The following is a 20002-nucleotide window of genomic DNA, read 5'->3' on the forward strand; positions in this document are numbered from 1 at the left end:
ACGTTTTGTTGCAAATAGCAAGTAATTTTATTAAGCTGTATCGAAAAATTTTTTAATCAATATAAACAAATATTTAATTATTATAGTATAAACAAATATTCTTTTATTTACACGTATTTCGTAGAAGCAACTAAATTTTTTGTTATGTAACACAAAAAACTTGGTAGCTGATAGAAAATACTTCAACTCAATAACTTAATAAAGACACTAAATTTGTTTATTTTGCTTTATACAACAAAACATTTTTTTACTTCTACAAATTATATATAAATGAAGAATAAATTTTTAATGTTAACTAAATAGTTTAATACATTTGTTACACTTTAATCAAATTATTTGTTGTTACAACGAAACCCTAGTATGGACGACTCATTCGTCTGACACAGATTGCATTATCAATATAGTATAGTTATATATAGATCCTTTACACATTGTTTTCTTAGCATAGATATAAGTTGAAGTATTTATGTTAATGTGTTAAAATAAACATTATATAATAATGTCTGTTTTGGTTTATCACAGTTTCTACAATTATGCGCGCGTAAGAAATTATTTATAATTTTTGGCTAAAAAATAAAGAACATATATTCCGATTGATATTAAACGTGTAATGAGCAACATTCAAAAGGAAATTTCACATGTTAATGTTATTTTAATTCTTACAATAGCTAAAATTGTGTATAAGAACTTTTTTATAATTTTTAACAAAAGAATTAAAAACAATTCCAGTTAAAAGTATGCATAATGTATGAGAATAAGAAGAAAGCTCGTCGTGCGACAATGCGAAGTGTCGAGTAGTAAAAGTTTATAACACAAAAATGAGACACACTTTTATAAATTTTATAAATATCAACATTTTGTATAAATATCTTGTGTAAGAAAACGGAAAAAAAATATTTAATAAGAAAAAAAAATAATCGCTGCGGACAGGATTCGAACCTGTGCGGGCAAAGCCCATTGGATTTCGAGTCCAACTCCTTAACCACTCGGACACCGCAGCTGTTGATATCTCGACTATCTAAAATCGAGGTTATTGAGTACACGTCATCCAGACGTCAGTGTTTAGTTAACTAAAAAAGATGCTGACACAATGCTCTACGTAAAAAATGCATTTATTTAATAATAACATGTAGCAAATCTCATAATAATTTATTTTAAGTAAATCAATTTTGACAAAAGATAAATATGTATGAATATTTAAGTAAATAGTCCGAAAAATATCATTTTTATATAATAAAATTTCTTTTATGAAATAAAAATGTGCATAATATTACATAATAATAAAAAAATATTTTACTTAAAAGTAAAAATTAAAAAAATATCATTGATAACATAGCAGTAATACTGTGCTACGTTTCTTTATCAATTTGTACGTAAATTATTGATTAGTTTAATTTGAATCTAAAAATTCAATAATGTGCTGCTGAGAATCTTCCGAGCGTCATCTGTTGGCTAACCATTAATAAATGAGAGCATTTCTTCTCCTCAAACTCCATCGGTAAAATAATAAAAATAATATGTATATATGTAATTTTATTGATCTAACAATTTTTTAATAAATTTAATTTTAAAATGTTATTATAACGTTATTATTATCGTATTTATTTCGTTATTATAAACAATAAAGAGCAAATATGTTACAATTTAGAAATTATAATAATTTCAATAATTTACAATAATTTATTTACAATAATTAATATATGATTTAAAAATTGTAATAAAAAAATAATTTTATAATATTTATTAATTTATAATCTTTATTGCCTAAGAAGCAATTTTCCATTCAATTCTTACTATTACATTTGTAAAATTTATTGGCTATTTAAAGGAAAATCATATTTTTGTTTATATTTATCATATACAAAATACTATCATCTCAAATTTATAAGCTGTTATGTTCTGCTTTTTATTTTTACTAAAATATAATTTTAAGTAACAAAATATTAATGTTAACACATCAACAAGATGCACAAGCAAGTGATAAAGGAACACGGTATATAAAATGTTATAATGTAATTTTGCTGCATAATTAATTAAAGCATGTTCATATTAATTAATTATTTTCACTATACCAAATAACTAAGAATAAACGTATATTTTTTTTATCTTTTTAATCGGCTTGTTTTATCGATCGTGCTTCTCTTTTATGAACATTACAGTTAATAGTATTTCAATTTTAAGTTTATTTTCTTCATCATCTTGAATTTCAGACTTATTTTCATCACAGAGGAAGTTATCGAATGACAGCTCGAAAACGTAATCTCTATGCTTCCGCAAATAATACGGCCTGTGAGTCGTTAATGCATGCGACAGGCATACGGGATCTGTCAATGGCGTAAGTCGGCGGACAATAATGTTCGCAGAGAGCATTTGGAGAATCGGCGCGATCGAACGATGCTGCTCACGCGGGACGACGCAATGCAATTAATGATTAATGGAAAATATGAATGCTATCTATTGCAAGGCGCTGATCCGCTATTCATCTCTGTGAGCCTCCATTGTATCCATTGTATCATATCGAATGTCCTTTATTACGCTTTGGACGTATCAAGCTCACAATTGTAAAAAAATAGGAGATAAACATATTTGTTGTACAATTATTACTGACAGTGAGATATAAAATTGTTCATTTTGTGAATTGATTTTGAAATTGCTATTTCTATGGTATAAGTTAATCCTATAAGCACTACAATATTTCTAGAATATTATGTGAATATTATTAAAAATTAAAATAATATTTCGAAAATACTATTTAATATTATTTTAATATTATGAGAATATTGTATTAATGTTATACGTTCGTTTTTATGTAATACTCGTGGAATAGTGTAAAAATGTACTACAAATATTATTATGATCAGAAATTAATGTAAATTATTATGCATAAAATGTTCATAAACTTTATAATTATTACATTTACAAGTTATAATATTCCCAATAATTTAAAATATTGAAGTCAATAACATTATTTACCTCTCATATAATATTCATATAATATAATCAGAAGTCGACATATAACATTTTATTAATATTAAATAATATTTCAAAAATATTATATTTAATATTAAATAATATTAATAATATTGTAGCATTTATAAAGAAAAAGCTCAACTCGTTTATTTTTTTCATTAATGCCCTTTACTCAAGTAGCATGTGCCGATTTTAAATTTACATTATAAAAGGCAAGGATTTTTATTATTTTCCCGTGAATTGTTTAATTTACTGCAAATACGTGTGGATGTTTTAAGGCGGCAACTTTTACCTTTTCGTCAAGTTACTTTCGCGGTAATGAGATAACTATAATTTACTGTGAAAGATTATCTGTACGATACATGATTCACAATGACATAAATTGCGTCAGCGAGATTATGACGCAAGAAGATATAAAATAAACGCGCTCCGATATGGAGGTGTCGATTGATACATGATACGAATTTAAAAATTTTATCAAAGGATAAAGATCGAAATTCAGCGTGAATTGAAACTTGAGTATTTCTTTTGTACAATATCGACAATGTAAGTGTCGTGTTATCGACGAATCAAGCGAGGAAGATATTCTTCGTGCCCTCGCAAAAACGTCTCGACGTGCGAAGAATCGATTATGTAAACATGCATGTACGTTGAAAAACGCACGCTGCGCCATATCCAAACACAGAGAAGAAAACCTATTCCCACATTAAAAAGAAAGAAAATTACGATCTTCGCACTTCGTTTGTGTCGCGCGGCGCGCAGTATAATCACCGCAGGAAGCAGAAACGACTCGTGAGGTGATTATACGGGAGGTGTAGGCGGATTGATCGGTGGAGCCACTCGGGAGATAATAATAAAGCGATGGCTCTCTCGGGAATGCGAAATCGGCTGGATGATTTGAATGAGAATGTTGTGCAAAAGCGGCCGGCCACGCGCGACGCCTCTCGCGCGCCAAGCACTTTTACTTCGCACGAGAAGGAAAGCCTCTAAAGGAAGTGGCGATGTTAGGTGAGCGAATGTGTAACCTACATTCGATACGACTGGGTGCTCTCGTTCATTGTGATACACTGGATCTGTTTTAACCCCTGTCAAAATTTTTATTCACCCCTCTTTAATTAAAATGTATACATATTTTTTTTAGCTGAAGACGATGCGTGTGCAGCTTGTTCGGCTTCATATTGCGTTCTATAAAGCCCACTTTACACGATCTATAATTTGCGACAGAATTAGAGACAGAATTCGAAACAGAATTCTATTTATAATTTTATATAGAAAGCATGTGAACAAACAAGTATAAAATAAACGCAGTATATAAATATCCGTGAATTTTAATGATATATTATAAAGTGCAAGATAGATACGCTCAAAGCAATATATTCCGCAATGTTATTTACTGGACATGATATTTTAGTCAAACTTACAGTTCATATGTGTTAAATAATATTAATGTGTGGAAGAAAAATATCAAAATTATCGTGAACATCAGTGGACTGGAGTAATTAAAGAAATTACAGTTTTATAATAATTAAAAACTGGTAACATTACGCGTCTTTATTTTTAGATTAACATAATCGAATTAAACAGAATATATGTGCGTCTAAAGCATCAATCTTTCTCCATGTGAAAAATTCCATCCGCACGAGATCTTTCACGGAACATTAATGATAGAACACGGTGTGGCTATAATGTATATAACGAGGCAGTACTCAATGCGTTAGATGGACTGTGGAATATGCATATTAATAAGAAACGCAGTTGCTCGCATTTCTCATCACCTTTAAATGCACTCGGGCAATATCCCTTCACGAACGTGAAGAAATCGTGATTTTCGGATAAGTACGAAACAAGAAATAAGTAACATCGATCATTATTATGTTAATCAAGAAATAAAAACTTGTAATTTAATCTCTCTTAAGACTCTGGCGGCACGATAAATCATAGTTCCGATAGAAGACCGATGAAGATCAATGAAGATTGATGAAGTGGATTGCAATTTAAATTAAAAGTTCGAAAAGTCGAAAAAATCGAAAGGAAAATAGAGAAAACGTAAATGTAACATCTCGACTTGATCCTTTTTCTGTGATTTTCTGTATGCGTGCAGGCGTATTGTATTTTGTTTTATCCCTCTTTCTCTTTCAAATCGGTCCTTCATGACCGAAGAGCATGATCTCCATTTGATACATGCCCATACATGCTCTTCGTGATAGTGACTGACTGGACAGATGTACTCTCAGTAGTTTGCCATTGCCTTCTGAGAGATGATTAATGAAAAATCTGATATTCCTATAATATTATTATTTTATATTAAATATTATTCATAAAATCTTAATTTACGAGTCCACTCCTGATAATATTATGATATATGAATATTAAACGAAGTAAATAATATTGTTTACTTCAACATTTTTAATTATCAGGAATGTTAACTTTAAAATGTAACAACTATAAAGTGCATAAATTATGAATATTTTATGCATAATAATTCACATTAATTTTTGATCACAGTAATATTAGTAGGACATTTTCATAATACTCCATGAATATTGAAGTAACATACATATCATAAATATTATGTAAAAAACGGACATGTAACATTAACGTAATAGTCCCATAATAAAAAAAATATTGAATAATATTCTCGGAATATTAATAATAATATTAATAATATTATTTAATTTAAAATAATATTATTAATAATATTAATAATATTATTTTAATTTTTAATATTTGTACAATATTCTAGGAATGTTGTGTGCATATAGAAATTGTTCTGGGCAAATTTGAAATTGGATCTTTGACACAGACGGCAGGTATGCGATTCTTATGCCACGGTCATATTCGTTTTTCTGTTTTTACTTTTGACGATATTTGTTTTTGAAGAATGTAATGAACAAAAGTAAGAGATGAAACTGCGTGTTTCGCGCATTTCCGCGAGAATATAAACTGCGTATGTCACGTAGAAATGCGGATGCAGAAGGCTCGTGTCGGAAACCGCGATCGTCGATATTTATGAGAACCGGCGGAGCGTTAGTGAATTATCCGGCAACATTTGTTCGACATATGTTTCTTCCGGATTCGGAGAGAACCGGTTTTCTTCTATAAAGCTCTACAACTTAATTCAAGGCCAATCCAGGATTCCAATTAAACATTTCATTACGCACAATTATTAGATATTCCCCTGCATTCTGCTCTTGCTCTCATTTATTATCTATCTCGGTTTAATTCTTTTATTCATGCGAAATTAATCTTTCATTATAAATAATATTAAAATTGTTAAGAAAGTCACAACAAATCAAGGTAAGCTCTTTACTATTTAGAGATTTAATTATCAGATATTTTAATTCGTGATAAAAGTTCTGACGTTTCAAAATTTCAGGACCATTGTTTTCTCGCAGTAGGATATAATGGATTGAATCTAATCAGAGAGATGATAAGAATAATAATTTTTTTTTTTTAATATTAATTGCATAATTTCTCTGTGACAAAATTTTCGGTAAAGATTGTTAAAGATTACTGCGTTTGAGAATGCATGAACAAATTACAAATGTTTGCAGTTTAAACGATTTTTAAATAATATTTATCGATGACGATTATAAAACAGTTTACGTTTTCTAGTACCGAGGCAGCGAAGTTGAAGATCCAAAGTTCGTTTATTTAAAGACGACACAGTAGCAAAGATTGATATTTGTTCAGTCGCAGATTGCGTAAATACGCGTGATTGTACTGTTTAGTTTATCTTAACTCGTATTTACAATTTCGTACTTTCACGGATTTTCTTCTTAAATAGCGAGCCCTCGCACGTGAACGCGCCTCTGCTTCGCAGGCGTAGAAGCGAGGCCTCTCGTGCAAACGTTGTCATCAGATGCGCTCTCGTCAGATCGATCGAAAAGCAGCGAGCAAAAGATAAACAGTAAACGACATGACAGACGAAACAGCATGTTACGCTCCTGGTATCTCGCTGCGTCGTCACACCTGTTGCCCTCGGCAGGATACCAGCGTGATACGCCACTGGCCGTAAACCGCTGGCATGGCTCACCTGTTGGCCTCAGCAGTACTTGCTGGGTTCTCGACCGCGCGGCACCTTTCGCCTGACGTTGCTGACGAAGCGACGGACTTGCCGTTCTCCACGTATTCCTCGTCGTCTGACAATCACGATCTCTCTCTCTCTCTCTCTCTCTCTCTCTCTCTCTCTCTCTCGCTCTCTTTTTCGTGTGCGCGCGTGCGTCCAAGGAACAAATCTGCCTCTTCTCCGGTTGGTCCTCGTCGATCAGGGACCTTCGCATCCGGCACACCGGAAGAAACGACACCGGAAGGAAGGGACCCCTCGAAGCGGGGCCTTCGCCCTCGATCTGGAGGAACGCGACGCGTCGCACCGGACGGACGAAGAGGAGGGAAGGCGAGCGGAGAAGCTAACCGGTCGGCCGCTTTCCGCGGATTCCTGAACCGCCGTCGGCCCCCGTCTCCGGATTGTATGCAAATACCTTGCGGAAACATCCTCGCGCGCGGATTGCTGCCGACCAGGAGAGCGCGGTCACCACCCCGTCTCGAGGAGGCGAGGAGAAGCCCTTCTTCTCCTCCTCCCGCTGATTTTTCGCGATTGTAACCCAGGTATGCATGCGAAATTCGTGCATCTTCATGCATGTATGCGTCATTTCTCTTTCTTTTTTCGCGATAAACGAGATCCAATAGAACTCGCTCGTTCATGCAACGATCCATTGAGCGGAGCGCTTGAAAGAATCGATGAAGGAATTCGCGTTTGCTGCGCGTGTGAAAGCAAAATTCAACTCTGTTGTCTCTCGCAGACGATTCTACCTTGCGATGAAGAATTGCAATGAATTTAAAAATAAATTTGAAAACTATTTATTGTGCTATGTGATGCACATATAACTAATATGTTATGAACGTTTACTTTCTCTTAATCAGATACAAGTTCCCCGATTAACTTGAAATAGATATCTTTTCGGTAAAAATTTGACTGGAATGTATCCTTAAACACATTTTACTTAATTTTTCATGAATTAATATCTTAATCTTTATTTCTCGGTATATTTCGCGTAGTAATAAATCTCCTGTAATTTATTATTACGCATGAATAATGTATCAGGAGCTAAAATTTTTTTTTAGAAATAAACTTGGTGAATTTAGAGGTGAATTCTCTTAAATGAAAATATAATTGATAAACATAATTGTGCATGTGTGTAATAATATAATTTTATTAGTGTAAATATCTTAATCAATTGCAAATTGAATTTTTATTAAAAAGTATGTGAATGAGATTTAAAAAAAAAACGTCACTTTTAAATCAGTAAAGATAATATGTAAATGGAAATCTATTAAATACAACTTCCGATGCATACGTTATTTAATCAAAACTCAACCTCGCTAGTGACATAATTTGCTGGAGGCGTCAGAAAATCCAGGCACATTTAATCATATTTATTTAAAGCTGCAGTGTTTCTTCTATGATTGACGAGAAATCTCAGTCTTAAGATTACAGCAATATCGTGTACATAGATAATTACAGATAATATGTCGGCAGAAAGCTTTTAACTGAAAAAGTGAATCGTGTTGTTCGATAAAAAGCATTTTAACACAAAAATTTCTCTTTTATTAATTAATCGTTATTAAAGATCAGAAATGTTACTGGATTACCAATATTTGTGTTTAGATTTATATTTGATACATGTTGAAGATACTTCTTTCAAATCTGTTTTTTAATCAACTTCACCAAAGAGATAAATAAAATTAAAAAAAAAATATAAACTATGTTTAGTTTATTGTTTTATTTGTGCTTATTCAATTACTCATTTTAAAAAAGTTATATGTGGAAATTTTATCTTAATATACACAATTATTTTAAACCAGAGTTGGATAGTTATTAGAAAAAAAGTTAATAAATTTTAACTTAATTTAGTTAATTTTGAATGATTTAATTTTTAACTGTAATTAGTTATAGTTTAAAACGTATAAACTTTCATTTATTAACTTTTTTCCTTCGTTAAACGTTTATCTATATAAAAAAAATTTATAATAAAAAATGTATATTCTTACATAAAAAACAATATTTCTTTGTTATTTCACACAAACTCAATTTGCAAATAAAATATTAAATTTGTTTAATGATATATTATAATTGTTTTGAGTAATCTAATTTTAAAAACTTACAAATTTCTATAATTTAATATAAAATATATTTTTCAAAATTATCTTTTATTTTAATTTAATTAACTTTAATTTAACTTAAGTTGATATAATCCTTACGCTACTTTCAACTAGTTAGTTTTTCATTCATGTAACTTTTAACGTAACTAAATTAATTTCATAAGTCATTAACTTTAATTTAATTTAGTTAAAATATATATTAATTTATCCAATCCTGTTTTAGACATATTTATGTGCATAAACCATTTGTAGAAAAATCCACAAAGAGACACAAAGTATTACTTTTATCCATCATCAATATTCGAATTATTGCGCATTTCACGCGTGTCGTATTCTTTTCCACGCAAAATCATTTAGCAGACCTCAGCACGAGAAGGAATTTTAAAGTTGTTATAAACTGTTGATGCGATAATTCGATAAGATCGGAGGAGAAAACTTAGCTGCTCACGCGAGCGTTTCGAAACGCTTTATGGGAAACAATAACCTTCCTTTAACAATTATTCCGCTAATCCCGATGGACAATATAAAAGCGCACTCTTTTTGCCTAAGGTAAACGCATAAAGATTTTTCCACAAATTAATTACGACTTGATAGACATCTCTTAAATATCGCTTAAAGAACCGAATTTTTATAAGAAAAATAAAAAATCATGTAATCATAAAAAAAACTCATTTATTTTCAACACATATGTGACAAAAATTATCTCATTTCTTAGCACGTAAGTGCTAAAATAAAATGTAAACAAATCATTCAAACGTCAATTTGTCTGTGCAATAAAGTTCTCGGAGGAAAATTCATATTAGTTTTATAACAAGTAAACGTTCTTTTTCCTCCACCCAGAAAAAAGCTATAAAATCGATAAAATCGTTTCTTTCATCAATTTAAAGTTAACTCGTTTCTTTTTTTTTAATTGGAGTGAACATACCTTTGAAGAAAATAAAAATTATTTTGGCTTCAAGAAATCTCGTTATTAGCCTCTTTTAAATTAGATAAATTATTTGTTCAAATCACTCGTTTAATTCAAATCAATAAATTTTTGATTTAAAGAAAGTACTGATAAAAATTTAAGAAATAATTTATTTGTTCTGCTTTAAAAAAAGATTTGCGTTGCATAACCAAACTGTCTCTTTAATTCTAATAAAAGGGGCCACCAAAATATTATTTCAAATCAAGAACACTCTCCTTCAAGCGGATAGCATTGCACAAATTTTGTTCAAACCAAATAAATATTATTTTACGCGAAGAAACTTTTCTCTGGATGTTATCTAACCGCGCCCAAAAGAAAAACGTATCACTCTAGCACAGCTCGCAGTTCAGACCGGAATATGTTTAGCAACAACATATTATTGTTTGGCACTTCTTCAATGCAAAGCTAGTGAGAAAGAGAGAGAGAGAGAGAGAGAGAGAGAGAGAGAGAGAGAGAGAGAGAGAGAGAGAGAGAGAAAGAGAGAGAGAGAAAGAGAGAATCATCGCAGAGAGAGAGAGAGGATGTTTTCGCGGCGAGCGACCACGCGCGCGGTTTCCGCTCCGTACGCGATGCGTACGCTCGCGCGTATTTGGACTTGCGGGACGCGACGACCGAAGATCTCGAGCACCGTCACCAATTTACACGACCTGTTCCGACAATGTGAACGAACGGCGGCGCGCACAACCGGGTTTCTCACGACATTCACCGGCGTAATTTCTCTCGCCATTGTCTAAGTCGTGAGCCGCGTATAGAGAGTGCGACTCCCATGAGCGGCGACGAAAAAGCGGAGCATAACGGTGCCGATGGAAAAATTTCGCGCGCTCTTGCGACGCAGGAAGCCTCTGTCGATTTTCGTTATCGACGACGCGCGCGACGGAAATAGATATCTCTTCATCGTGATTGCGTGCGACGCAATCGCGGCCGATTAACCGCGCGCTCCCGCGCAAGATAACAAAACGAGCGAAACTACTAATTATAGCCGGCGACCGTATGACTAGGGAAGATACATCCTGGTATCGTGTCGTCCGCGCCAATGAGATACTCAAATGACATATTTATGACGTTCGAGAGGTCGAAAGAGGAACAGCAAAATTGCGAGATACGCCTGCTATATCTTGTCGATAATTCCGAGCATATTAGGACATTTATTCGTTACGCTGCTTCGAATAATTTACATTTGATAAAATATTAATAATAGCTCGAAAACTGCAACCTTTCCCCGGAGAAAAAAAAATTTACAAAATTCTACACAAATTTAAGAAATGTTACAAAAATCTGTATAGAAATTGTAGCTTGATATTTTAACTACAAGCTTGATGTTTAACTTTTCATCCATTTCATTCATTTATTATAACCCCTTTTGCAACGTATTATAAAAGGTACGATTTAGACAACCGGTTGTCTAAATCGGACTTGTGAGTCTCTTAAGCTGCTTTTGAAAATATCGAACTTGTGAAATAAAATGATTAAAAATATAAAGTTTTACTAATAATTATTTTATTAATTTAAAAAAGAAAAAAATCAAACATTTAATAATTAATAAATAACAATAATGAAAAAGTACAAACAAAAAAATTAGAATTGGAATACTTTTCTAAATTTTTATAAATTTTTGTATTTTCGTTGTGCAATTTCTATAAATTTCTCGATAACCTCAAACTATAACAAACTATAACATTTTACATATTTCTAAGTGGTTTACTCTGGCGAAAAAAATTTCTATGAATAATTGCAAATTTCTATTATAACTAGAAATTTGTAGAAATTATTAGTTTTTTTTATTAGAAATATTTATTTTTACGTAAAAACATTTATTTTTCTGAAATATGTGTATTTAACTGCTAAAATTAACAAAATTTTTGTTACAATTTCAACATTTTAGCGTAAAATTTTGTAAATTTTTTTTCGCCAGAAAGCTTGGACGTTTGAGCTAGAAAAAATCTTTTAAAAGCTTTTAACAAGTTGTCTCTTTTCTTTCATCAAACTACATCTAAATTTAAAAATGTGTCGAATTTTTCCACAGAAAATATGGTTCTGCTAAAGTGTTTAAAACTTTAGCTAGATTTAAAAATAATTTTGTTGGTTCGTCAAAAAAATTATTAGGTCATTTAAATTGATTGTGAATATTATAATTTTTTTGCAGCCTTTCTTATCATGCTTAAACATCCTATCTACTTGACGGATTTTATAAGAATGTTGATTTAATCTTGATAAAACTGTCATGTGCACATATACAAAAAACGTGAATTATTCTACAGTAAACTTTTTATGAAACTACAAAAATTTAATATAAAATTGCATTATAAAATTATATTATTATTAGCTACATAAAAAGATAAAAAATCAGTTATTCCTTATTTTTTTTTACGCTATTAGTACGTATAAAATAAGATATAGCCTGTTAAATTTCCATTTCTATTACTCATTTCTTATTTGTTTCATATTTTTGTCACTAAATATTGCTTTTATTAACAATAAGTATAAATATGAAATATTGATGACGTGTGATTTAGACAATCGATACGCATCCAAACAACTTTTCCCTAATTATTTTGATAATCCAACAAAATTATTTTCAAACCTTCATATAGCTGAATTTTTAGATACTTCAGCAAAACCGTTTTTTCCGTGCCCGTTCCGTATTTTTCGCGCCCTGTTCAGGTCGCTTCAGCGACTCTGTTTATTGTCTGCCGACGCTCGAGGTAACCCAGACTCTCGTCCATGGTACCCTATGCACAACCTGAATCCACATGCATTGGCGAACACATGCAGAACCATTAGACCTTCTTAGTATAAGAAAAGAAATTTCCCCTGCCCCATCAGTGGTTCTCTATTTCAATTGTCCTAAACACACGTTATACAGAATGGTGTGTCAAATCGGCATCTGGATCAGGTTGGCACGAACTTCGAAACTGATTCTATTGTTAGATGGAACAGGTAAATTTGGATTGACTAGGAAGGCATCGTCCCAATAAATTGACTATGATAAACGGCGCTTCTCTGCACTACTTTGCGAATCCCTGGTCCGATCAACTAAAATAGGGACCCGCCAGGTGTTGAATTCGCCGCCATTATCTTAAAGCTGAATACACAATAACAGTCTGTAAAGACGTGGTGCCCGTATAATAGCTCCGCTACCTGCGCTGATGCATTTCAGACACCCGAAACGAATGCATTGCGCACACCTATTCAAATTTTATTCGGGTACATGCGCGAGGTAGCCTTCGCTCTGCGACTTTAGATTGACGACGGTTCAGTAAATTTGTTTTTGCGTTTTAAAACTGCAACGGGAGATATCGTGTAATATATCTCTCGACTTTCTAAGCCTTACACAATAGCCCTCGGAGGTGGGAAATTAATTTGCACTTTAAACAAACCGCATGTTTTTTTTATGAGAAAATTATACAGGGAAAATTGTTTAGAAAAAAAAAAGAAACAATACAAGTGTTGACCGATGCTGGCACAGATACACAAAATGCGATACCGCTTGAAAGTCAGATGAGCAAGAGAAAGTGGATTAAAGAGATGTAAATATCAGTTACTGCAAAAACTATATTTATTTATCATATTTATCATATTAGTCACATAATCGTCACAACTTTATAGTTAGGCTCTCGCAATGTTAATTAAAATTCACACAGCGATGCGAAACGTATTAATAGTTTACACAAAGATTTTTAAACATTCACAAGTTTATTACAATGCATGCTCGTTCTGCCTTCATGTAAAGACGCCATTCCACATTTCCGTTAAATTTGATCACGCAATGAATACGTGGGGGAAAAGAAACACGGTATGCGTTAAGAATAAATAATAAATATAATGTCGGTAAAGGCGCAGGTATGCCGTAGGCGCAACGAGACGTACGAGATAAGAATTTAGTTTCTCTGTCGGCTGTTGCGCGCAGAGCGAGCGCAAGTCTAAGTGCAGCCTACGAAATTTATTTTACCGGGAATGTGGGGTGCAGAGGTTCCCACGGGATCGAGATTAGCTCGGCGGTTATGAGGAAATCGTGGCTTCGTATCGTGCTTCCTTATCGTCCGCAGGGGGAAATTTAAAATGAGTAGAGTTGTATTCTCGTGTCGGGACTCATTATCTGTTTGCGATAAGTGTCAAGGCCGCCGACCGTGGATTCTGTCAAAAGTCCGTGGCACTTAATTTTAGCCTATTTTTAGATGCGGTGATCTTGAAAGCTGCCAAAATGCTGAAGAAGAGTTCAAAAATTTAGGGGAGCGTTGCCAAATGCCACTTGAGCTATTTTTTTATTAAATTTTTATTTAAAAAAAAATCGAAGTTGTAGCTTGATATTTTCGTCATCTATGTGATAAAATAATTTATAAGCTTTACTGCAACACGTTAAAAAAGAAGTAATTTAGAAAACCGGTCACCTAAAGCGTATACCTAGTTTCTTAAATTATATCGTCTTCGAAAAAATTGAATCTATAAATTAAAGTAATTAAAAATATAAGAAACCCTTAACTAATATTTATTTTATTAATAATTGATCGAGGACGCAATAAAATACTCAATAATTAATAAATAACATTAATGAAAAGGTGAGAATATTGAAATAAAACTGGTTTGAATTTATTTTTGTAATTGACGTATTTTTATTTATCGCAGTTACTAGTTTTATTATTATATTTAACAATCTTACATTAGTATCATTTTTTTTATAGTAAAACTTGCGATGATATGAATTAAGAAACTTGATAAAGTTTATAAAAATATTAATTTAATTTTTGCAATAATTGTAAATGTGAATACGTATATACAATAAATGTAAAATATTCTAAAACTAACATTTTTTTATGCAAGTATAGCAATTCAAAATAAAATTGCATAATTACGTTACTATCAGCTATAAGTTAATAAAAAATTTACATCAGACATAGCTAATTTTTAAAAATGTTGATAGCAAAACAAAATAAAACTTGTTAATTTTTTGTCTATATTACTTATTTCTTATTTGCTCTTTATTTTGTCAATAAATGTCGCTTATATGAAGTCAAAACGTAAAATATTGAATAGATACGTTTTAGCATACCGGTATGCATTCAGCAGCTTTTCCTTATAAAATATATCAATCTTAATTTCTATCTGTTCGAAATAATTGTCAAAAGACTCATAAACTATCGTCTAAATCGTTGCAGCGCAAAGCTATCTCGTACATAATCGAGATGTGCTCGAATAAAATACGAAAAAATTAATATAATGCCGCTAAAAAAAAGTGCGCGGACTTTTGGCAGGAGTTTCCTGAGCACTCTAGCCGACGTTTCTAAAAATAGTACCAATGCGGTTACTTTAATGTTCGACCCTGACTACTAACGAGTACTTTTTTTACTTTTATTTCCTTCTGCTACGAAATTCTTTCCCCGATACACAACACCCGCTCACCTTTAAGTTATCTTAAGCCGACTAAGATCTCCAAACGAAACGGAATATTTACAGAAATTTAGCGTAAAAGTCATTATGTCAACGTTCGCTTTCATAGTTAAAATATTACAAAGCCACCGCGCCGACTAAGCCTACTAAATAGAATGTGTAAAAAGTAAAATAAATTATAGCTCGGTCTCTCTTATTCAGCTTAGTTATCTTATTCGTTTCCCACGTATAAAATATCATGCAAAACAATTTGTGAAAGGTACGATAAATAATGATGCACAATTAAAGAGGTCAAATTCTCGGTTTAACAAATATGAAGAGAGATAATTCTATTAATTTTATTAACATTGGAGCGTTGTACGTCCTGTGTACGTTATTACGTACGATAGCGATAAGATAACACAAGCAGGCTGGAAAACTTGAATTGTTTACTATGGCTCTTCATTGTAATTGCACGTGAATTTGTATTGATGATATAATATAAAAGTAACTGTAGTGGAATACAGAGTTTCGATCCCACGCGCGAATTGCTGGCATGGGTTCGATAAGTGCCACCTATCTCACCGCCATTGCTACGCGCATAGTGGACATCGAGGTCAATCAACTGCAACGCGATGTAAGGTATGCGTTTGCATGCGGGATTGACACGTAAACTTTTCCTACGCAACTCCCGCGACTTTCTCGTTAGTAAACCGTTCGAGCCATCGATGAACTGAATAAATAACAGTTCGGTGCGTCACACGATAAAGGAGCGTTTCATAAAACTATTATTTCCTCAGCTTTAATCTTTGTCAATAGGCAATTACGACGGAATACTTTAATAGATTTTTAGTAGTTAGAAAATATTAATATACTACATATATTATTAAAAGAGAGATATACGTGAATAATTGTTAAAAAGCAAATATAAGTTTGATTCAACTTGAAGTAAAATTGTTTAATGTTTCAAATCAATATTCTCAAAAAATTTTAAATAAATCTTACAAACGTTGAAGTTACAAAACTAAAAATTCTGTAAAATTCATTCAGCACAGCCCGTTTTTGAAATATTATTTTAAACTGTCTTACAAATCCGTAATAAAATATTTTAATTAAGCTATTATGCATTTTGCAACGTACACAAATTAATAACGTAGTTAAATATTCGCATTTTGCACACAAGCATTGAACAACCGTAATCTCGAATGCAAAATAACTGAGATTATATCTAATTGATACGTATTACTCGAAGCGATATTAATATGTATACAACAGAGCGCGCGGATAGCTCTGAAAGGTAAAGTAGATTAAAACTCAGTATTAAGAAAAAATATAATGACCGAGCGTATGATAAGTACCTTAGTAGTTCGCCGACTACGAAAGATGATATATGATTGTTAGCATATAAACATAGTTACAATTAGATATGGTCAGGCAAGTTTTTCGTTTCATTCAAGGAATTACGGCCGTTAATTAAGATTACTTGACGTCTCTATGATTAGACGTCTAATTGATTATCTATCTCCCTTTTTAAAAATAAAACGGCTAACGGAGAAACCAAGCCACAATTACATTAAACTAATATTTATTAGGGTGACCTATAAATCAAAGTGAATGGAAATAAGTGCGTGAGCGAGCTTCTAATTTTTTTATTTGATTTACTTTCCCGTCCATTCACCTACTATACAAGGAGTCCCAGAATAAACATTGTACAGCCTTGGCATTAAGATATTATACGTGAAGAATTTGCTTGAAAGAAATTGTCGGCGGCGGCTTTTGTACGTCGGATTCATCGACGCGAATAACATAACATATATCGTACAACCCGCTATCTTATCGTTTCAGAAAACAAGCACGCAAAACATAACGCGATTTCGCTTACATTAATACCGTGAACTTGCGTTTCAAGAATCACTACGTTTAATGTGAATTCGATCTGCGATTATTATCCGCGCAGAAATAGATTATCTTCTTGGACTAATAACGTTTGCCGACACCGCGTCGCGCTCGCCAGATAGGAGAGGACCGAACCAGCCTGGCGAATGAGAATTTGCATAAAGGATACAACGCCATATTTTCTGCGTAACATCTCGTTGCAACTTGCTATCCGGAATGAGATTTGAGTGCTAGCAGAAACGCGAGGAGTCTCTCTCTCCAACGGGATCTCGTGGCCGATAACATTATCGATCGACGTCAACTCTATAAATCAAAACACGTCTTGCAGCCTCTCGTCATTGTAAACAACCGCGAAATTATAACTGTACGAAACGTTAAAATAATTTCATGAAGTGAGAAATTCGACAAAGTCGACAATCGAACTCTAATTGAAAAAACGCAATTAAAAATGCAATTATTAAATAATTTTATTATGAACATCTAGTTTGAAAAGTAAACGTAACGTGCAAACTCTTATTAATCAATTTTAAATGTGTAGTTGAATATTCTATTTCGCCTCTCTTCGCTTTTTCGTTGGCTCGGCTACGTGATGGAATATATTCGATTTCACATTCATCCGGACGCACAGTCCGTCCCTATTTATTTATCTTGATGACAGTCGCATGCCCTCACGATCGCGCCATTAACGCGAAGGATGCTACGTTAAATTTGCATAACACCCGCCTACGCCTTGTTACTGGAAACAGCTCTAAACACGAGACGCGAATGGTTTAACGTCATTTCCTTGTGAATTGCCACAGTGGCGTAATGTTTGCTGATCGAGTTAAGTAGAGCTAATTTTCGTTATGTTGCAAGCCATTAGGCTATTTTCTAAAATATCCTTTCTAAGTACTTGATTGCAAGTATTTCTTCAATTCCATAACTAAAATCACCTATTGACTGAATAAACTTTAAATCTTCTGGTAATTATTAAAAACGTTGACAAATAAAGGTAACATAATTACAATAAAAAATAAATAAATAAATAAAAAGGTATATATGTAAAATTGTCATAAGTATTACAAAGATTCAATTTTCTTAGATTTTCTCAAGGCAACCTTTTTCAAACGTGAACATTAGAAATAACGTTAGCGTTATGGTTATAAAATAGTGATTGCTAATTTAAAAAAAAAAGTTGTACGCGAATATAATTCGCAAAAGTGTAATATCTTTCTAATTGAGAAAAAGAAAATACGTATCTCACACAGTGTCAAGTTTAGGGTCAAGATCGGCGCCATAGCGATTCTCCTCGACGATGCAGCGGGCGTAAAAGGAAAATGCGTGATTAGAAACTAGAAACCAGAGAAACGTGGATTCTCTATACGCGCATACTTGTTTTATTTAGCGCTGACTATGCGCGCGGCCATTAGCGCTTTAGATGAGCCGCCGAAATTTACATAACATCCACCTACATATTGCTGCCTGAAAGGAGATTTCAATGAGTATGCCGAAGAGATTATCCTGCCGGCACTCGGCAGTAGAATTACGTAATATTGCAAGTGGTATGATAAACGACGAGAAACCTCATAAAATTTTTGTGATCGTAATATCAATTTCGGCGGAGTGGCTCATTATTTTTCGTTAATTCGACAGTTCGTTCGTTATCTTGCGAAAATTAATTTATACCTGAAATGAGGAAAGACTATGCGTAAAGTATTTATGCCGTGTACACGGTTTTAATTGAGTTTTAAATATCATTAAAAGTGCGATGGTTTTGTGTGTTTCAAAAGTTTTGTCCAATTAATCTTAGACGCTGTAAGACTTATAAATTGCTTATGCTGCAATAATATTGTTTATAAATAAGAACTCCAGGATTTCATTTACACTTGTTTCGCGTGTAAAAGAAAGGATAAAAGATTAGAGCGCGATAAATCATGTTGCAGCGGAAATTGAATTTTGCATGGTTCGCAAACGAAGAAATTATTATTGCGAGGTCAGACAAAGTCGAGGCTGAGGTGGATCGATTAGATGTGTTCTGAACGTAATTCGCGTCCTTGTTTCTATATTTAATGAATTACGTTTTTAACAGCGTTAACTAGGTATTTGCAACAATATTAAGTTGCTTTAGCGAATGATGCTGTAGCGTACACTGCATACATCATTCTACTAATAATAAAATTCTTTAATCCATTGTTATACATTTTGTTGTGTATTCGAAATTTAAAAGAGAAACTCAAAATTCATGTATTTATATTTATTTAATATGAATTATAATTTATTTTTGTCATTAATTGCATTTTTTCTTGGTCTTAATAGTACTTCTGTTATTTCATATCCATTAAAAGTCGTAATACATGAAATCTTGCTGACGGATTGTTCGTGAACTGCCAGATAGAAATATTCGACGGGAAAGTGTATTGCCCGCGTGAATTAATTAACGCTATCGTAAGGGAAATTCTAGTTTCTTGTACGCTGGCGTGAGAAAGTCTGCCGTGCAGTCGAATGTCTCCTGAGAAGTTGCACGTGTAAAATTTACATCAAGATGTAAATCAATTTTTTTTACTTTCCATAATGACTAAAGGAGACATACCATACGCCCAGAGAAAGGATTCTACGAATAAAAAAATATTTGTTTGACTTAAAGAAATGTTTTGGTTGTTCCCT

The 20002-nt window shown here is 32.7% G+C and overlaps 1 protein-coding gene and 1 non-coding gene across 2 annotated transcripts in view; one reads left to right on the plus strand and one right to left on the minus strand.

Moving 5' to 3' along the window:
• Positions 1–918: 918 nt before the first annotated feature.
• Positions 919–1000, minus strand: Trnas-cga. Its single transcript has one exon. It is a non-coding gene; the product is annotated as a tRNA-Ser (tRNA).
• A 6009-nt stretch (positions 1001–7009) lies between these two features.
• Positions 7010–20002, plus strand: part of LOC105208289 (echinoderm microtubule-associated protein-like 2) — a 46177-nt gene continuing 33184 nt past the window's right edge. Inside the window, exon 1 of the mRNA XM_039453555.1 lies at positions 7010–7578. The gene's annotated coding sequence lies outside the window, so the exon portion shown is untranslated. The remainder of the gene's footprint in view (positions 7579–20002) is intronic.

Source organism: Solenopsis invicta, chromosome 9, assembly GCF_016802725.1.
Source record: "Solenopsis invicta isolate M01_SB chromosome 9, UNIL_Sinv_3.0, whole genome shotgun sequence".
NCBI classification, from domain to species: Eukaryota; Metazoa; Arthropoda; class Insecta; order Hymenoptera; family Formicidae; genus Solenopsis; species Solenopsis invicta.